Raw genomic sequence first — 5259 nt, 5'->3', positions numbered from 1 at the left:
GAGAGACCACAGATGTTGTGCCCACTAAAAACTTTCCTTGCCTGTCTCTCTCCGGCATATGACCACAGATGTTGCGCCCACTAAACAAAACTTTCCTTGCCTGTCTCTCTCCGGCATATGACCACAGATGTTGCGCCCACTAAACAAAACTTTCCTTGCCTGTCTCTCTCCGGCATATGACCACAGATGTTGCGCCCACTAAACAAAACTTTCCTTGCCTGTCTCTCTCCGTCATATGACCACAGATGTTGCGCCCACTAAACAAAACTTTCCTTGCCTGTCTAATTCCGGCATACGACCACAGAAAGAGAGAGAGAGAGTAACCCAGCCCCCTCTTCTCCCTCCTCCAGAAGCGGCCCGGGTTCCTGCCTGGGGGCGGATTCTGAAACGAAGTTACGGCGTCGTATCTGCTTAAGGCGCCGCAAGTCTGGCCGTAGCGCTTCCGCTGGTATACTCAAAACATCGGCGCTGCCATTTTGAGGAGAGTTGCGGCGCCGCAGGTTAAGGCGGGTGTGGGCCGCCCTGAGTTACGGCCTCCTCTCCCTGCACGCCTTCGCTGCTACGAGTGGAACATACAGCCTTCATACAGGTATGAAATGCATATAAACGATGTTTACGTAGTTATACTACTTATACAACTGTAAGAAGTGAATGAACTACCAGTAAGATGTTTAGTAATACAGTAACTAGGAAGTTTGGTGAAAACTTGTGAGAGGGCTTCCCGCTGCCTCTTGCAATGATACATTTTTTTTATGTGGAGTTGCAAAGAACTAGTAAGTAGATAGGTATGTTGCCATGTTCCTATGCACTCATACTTTATGGACAGCATCACAATTGAAGACGGAGTAAATATATATGCATGCAGTTTACGCGCACGACACCATTTCCTCATATTTGCCTTCCTAAAGCCTACAAACATAGGGATCCACCCCCCATCCTTCGCAACGTAGTATCTTGCACGCGCGCGTGGGTGAGCAGGGACATCACTGTGTTGCAAGTGTTGTATATATACCATAGTGCTGATAAATGTTAAAGGTAACTTTTCACAAAAATGGTGTTATAGCTTGCACATAGAATATAGCATAGTCTGAATGTCTGAGGTTATGAACAAAGGTAGGTTAGGTTTGTGTCAGTGCTATTAGCATTAGTAGCTCCCAGAGCTGGGACTACCGATTGACATTTGGGATCGGTACTACCGGCGGTAGATTACTGCTACCGATACCGATCATTCGGTATTTTGAAGAAACTACCGAATACCGCTACCGATCGCATGATTGGCAGTCAATCGGTATCGGTAGATTGAAAAAGCGAGCGCGGGACTTTTTTGTTAAGACTTAAGAGAAGACGACCCCGGCAAAATGAAACGGACAAGTTTCAACACGTTCGAGCGCATCTATGGGAAGCAGTTAGCAGGAAATTCCAGGTATTACTTTGACGTCATCACGCTTAGCCAATCACCGGCCGTTCTGGGCGTTCTCAGCCAATCAGAGGCAGCCACGACCTAGCAGATTCTCGCTCCCGCCAAAAGTTTTGGGGGGAGCCCCACTCTTGTTTGGCCTGCCGAAGCGAGTAGCCTACACCTACGCTCTAGCTCCTACGCTCTCGACAACGTGCTCAGCCTCATCGCCTAGTGTTTTAAGTGGCAGTGTTTTTAAGTCCACCCGCCGCGGCAGCAGCACTTAATCGTTTTGTGCTTTTAACTTTTCAAGTGATTTTCCTTTTTTAAACTTTATTTTACATTAAAAAAGTTTTGATCAAGTCAGTGAACTATTTAATCATATTGTTACGAACCAGAGGTTAGGATATGCTGTGTGTTGAGTGAGTGTTTTGTATGTGGCGCGGCGGGGCCCGTGTGTAGGAGTGTGTGAACCCTGTAAGAGGGACGCGGCAGAGTGAGGCTAGTCACGTAAGCCAGTGTCACGTGAAATAACTTAAAAAGTGTGTTATGGGCCTTTAAAAGCATTTTTTATTATATAATTATAGAGTTTTTTAATCTACCGATACCGAATCTATACCGATCGGTAGATTTCTGAAAAATCTACCGATCTACCGATACCGATTGGACGCGGCTCGCTACCGACTACCGATACCGGTGGTAGATTTTTTCTACAGAATCCCAGCTCTGGTAGCTCCTCTTCCGAAAAGTTCGGCCTCCTTTTCTTCGTAGGGGGCAAGGTAGGGGGTGAGGAGAGAGGCTCCATTGTCGTGAGAGGGTGGGCACCGCGGGAACGCTCGCACAACAGCTGATTTGTGTTTATATCCCGCGATTGGTCGACGCTTCCTATTTGCCGACTAGAACTTGCCCCTGATTGGCCGCTGAGATGCGGCCGTATTGCAGCGGCGCGCGCCCTAAGGTCCCCTTACGGCGGCCTTAAAAAGTTTTGAGTATGGGAAAGGAATGCAGAGATACGGCGCCGTAGCGCGGCCGTAGCCAACGGCGCCTTGGTGAAGTTAAGGCAGCGCGCGGGCCTTAACTTACGGCCCTTCTCAGAATCCGCACCACGCCCGGCCGCGTCCTCAGCCAGTCCGCCACAGCCCGGCCTCCACGAGAAATTAGGAGCAATCACAGCGCCCCAGGCCAGCCCACGCACTGCCCGCTGCTGACGTCACTGCTTACCCTATATACACAGTTGTACTACGGGCTGCTTCTGGGCGGCATATTTCCCAAGTCTCTTATGGTTCAGCATAAGGAGAAATTAGGAGCAATCACAGCGCTGAGCCAGGCTGCCCGCTGCTGACGTCACTGCTTAGACTATATACACAGTTGTATCACATATACGCCCCGTGATTGTCTCCATGTATCTCTCTTAAGGACAATAAACAGCCATAGAATACAGTGAAAGAATGTGTTTCCCTTCCCTTCCCAAGACTTCCCTGCCCTTCCCTTCCCTTCCCAAGACTTCCCTGCCCTTCCCTTCCCTTCCCAAGACTTCCCTGCCCTTCCCTTCCCTTCCCTTCCCAAGACTTCCCTTACCTTACCTTACCTTCCCAAGACTTCCCTTCCCTGCCCTTACCTTCCCTTACCTTCCCTTCCAAAGACTTCCCTTCCCTTCCAAAGACTTCCTTTCCCTTCCTTCCCCTTCCCAAAACTTCCCTTCTCTTCCCTTCCAAAGACTTCCCTTCCTTTCCCTTTTCAAGACTTTCCTTCCCTTCTCTTGCCTTCCCTTCCCTTCCAAAGACTTCCCTTCCCTTCCCTTCCCAAGACTTCCCTTCCCTTCCCAAGACTTTCATTTCCTTTTCAAGACTTCCCTTCCTCATATTTCCTCTCATAATAATTTTTTTACAACAAAGGAGACAGCTCAAGGGCACAAAAAAAGGAAACAATAATAAAGAAAAGCCCGCTGCTCGCTGCTCCTAAAAAAGAATCCAAAGAGGTGGCCGAAAGAGAGGTTAGTTTCGGGAGGAGAGGTGTCCTGATACCCTTCTCTTGAAAGAGTTCAAGTCGAAGGCAGGAGGAAATACAGATGAAGGAAGATTGTTCCTCCTCCTCCCCCTCCTCCGCCTGGTCATCTCCCGCAATACGTGTCTCGCTGGTTGGCTGGCGGCAGCGAGCAACGAGAAGCCGCCAGCCAATCACGGCAAGCGACTGACAGGGGAGGGAGGCTGCTGGTGGCGGAGAGAGAGAGAGAGAGAGAGAGAGAGAGAGAGAGAGAGAGAGAGAGAGAGAGAGAGAGAGAGAGAATACAAGGAAGAGGTGGATTATTATTATTATTATTATTAGACATGAATGAGAGAGAGAGAGAGAGAGAGAGAGAGAGAGAGAGAGAGAGAGAATAAAGTTGAAAAACATTTACGTTCACAAAAATATATATTGAGCAAACTCCGTGTTGATAAATTATGACACACACACACACATCACCCCTCCCTGTATAGTGCTGAGTGTGTGTGTGTGTGTGTGTGTGTGTGTGTGTGTAGCTGACTGTGCTGGCGCTGAGGACCTCCTCCCATGCCTACTACCCCGCTGTGTGTGTGTGTGTGTGTGTGTGTGTGTAGCTGACTGTGCTGGCGCTGAGGACCTCCTCCCATGCCTACTACCCCTGTGTGTGTGTGTGTGTGTGTGTGTGTGTGTAGCTGACTGTGCTGGCGCTGAGGACCTCCCATGCCTACTACCCCTGCTGTGTGTGTGTGTGTGTGTGTGTGTGTGTGTGTGTGTGTGTGTGTGTGTGTGTAGCTGACTGTGCTGGCGCTGAGGACCTCCTCCCATGCCTACTACCCCGCTGTGTGTGTGTGTGTGTGTGTGTGTGTGTGTGTAGCTGACTGTGCTGGCGCTGAGGACCTCCTCCCATGCCTACTACCCCGCTGTGTGTGTGTGTGTGTGTGTGTGTGTGTGTGTGTGTGTGTGTAGCTGACTGTGCTGGCGCTGAGGACCTCCTCCCATGCCTACTACCCCGCTGTGTGTGTGTGTGTGTGTGTGTGTGTGTGTGTGTGTGTGTGTGTAGCTGACTGTGCTGGCGCTGAGGACCTCCTCCCATGCCTACTACCCCGCTGTGTGTGTGTGTGTGTGTGTGTGTGTGTGTGTCGCTGACTGTGCTGGCGCTGAGGACCTCCTCCCATGCCTACTACCCCGCTGTGTGTGTGTGTGTGTGTGTGTGTGTGTGTGTGTGTGTGTGTGTGGTGCTGAGGACCTCCCATGCCTACTACCCCGCTGTGTGTGTGTGTGTGTGTGTGTGTGTGTGTGTGTGTGTGTGTGTGTGTGTGTGTGTGTGTGGCTGTGCTGGCGCTGAGGACCTCCTCCCATGCCTACTACCCCGCTGTGTGTGTGTGTGTGTGTGTGTGTAGCTGACTGTGCTGGCGCTGAGGACCTCCTCCCATGCCTACTACCCCGCTGTGTGTGTGTGTGTGTGTGTGTGTGTGTGTGTGTGTGTGTGTGTGTGTAGCTGACTGTGCTGGCGCTGAGGACCTCCTCCCATGCCTACTACCCCGCTGTGTGTGTGTGTGTGTGTGTGTGTGTGTGTGTGTGTGTGTGTGTGTGGCTGACTGTGCTGGCGCTGGACCTCCTCCATGCCTACTACCCTGCTGTGTGTGTGTGTGTGTGTGTGTGTGTGTGTGTGTGTGTGTGTGAAGGATGGCGCTGAGGACCTCCTCCCATGCCTACTACCCCTGTGTGTGTGTGTGTGTGTGTGTGTGTGTGTGTGTGTGTGTGTAGCTGACTGTGCTGGCGCTGAGGACCTCCTCCCATGCCTACTACCCCGCTGTGTGTGTGTGTGTGTGTGTGTGTGTGTGTGTGTGTGTGTGTGTGTGTGTGTGTGTGACTGTGCT

Source organism: Eriocheir sinensis, chromosome 26 (genome assembly GCF_024679095.1).
Source record: "Eriocheir sinensis breed Jianghai 21 chromosome 26, ASM2467909v1, whole genome shotgun sequence".
NCBI classification, from domain to species: Eukaryota; Metazoa; Arthropoda; class Malacostraca; order Decapoda; family Varunidae; genus Eriocheir; species Eriocheir sinensis.
This window is presented reverse-complemented; position numbering follows the sequence as displayed.